We start from the raw sequence: 259 nt of genomic DNA, 5'->3' as shown, positions 1-259 counted from the left end.
GTGTGTGTGTGCGTGTGTGCGTTTGTATGTCTGTATATATACACATATAGATATATATCTATGTATGTGTTTATGTAATGTATGCATATACATTTACATATATCTATATGCGTGTGTGTGTGTGTGCGTGTGTGTGTGCGTGTATACTTATATATACATATACTTATATGTGTGTGTTCATGTATGTATTTATATATATGTATATATATATGTATATATATATATATATATATATATATATATATATATATATATATAT

This window comes from Octopus bimaculoides, chromosome 22, assembly GCF_001194135.2.
Source record: "Octopus bimaculoides isolate UCB-OBI-ISO-001 chromosome 22, ASM119413v2, whole genome shotgun sequence".
NCBI lineage: Eukaryota > Metazoa > Mollusca > Cephalopoda > Octopoda > Octopodidae > Octopus > Octopus bimaculoides.
The sequence above is the reverse complement of the archived record's forward strand: the minus strand, read 5'-3'. Positions refer to the sequence as shown.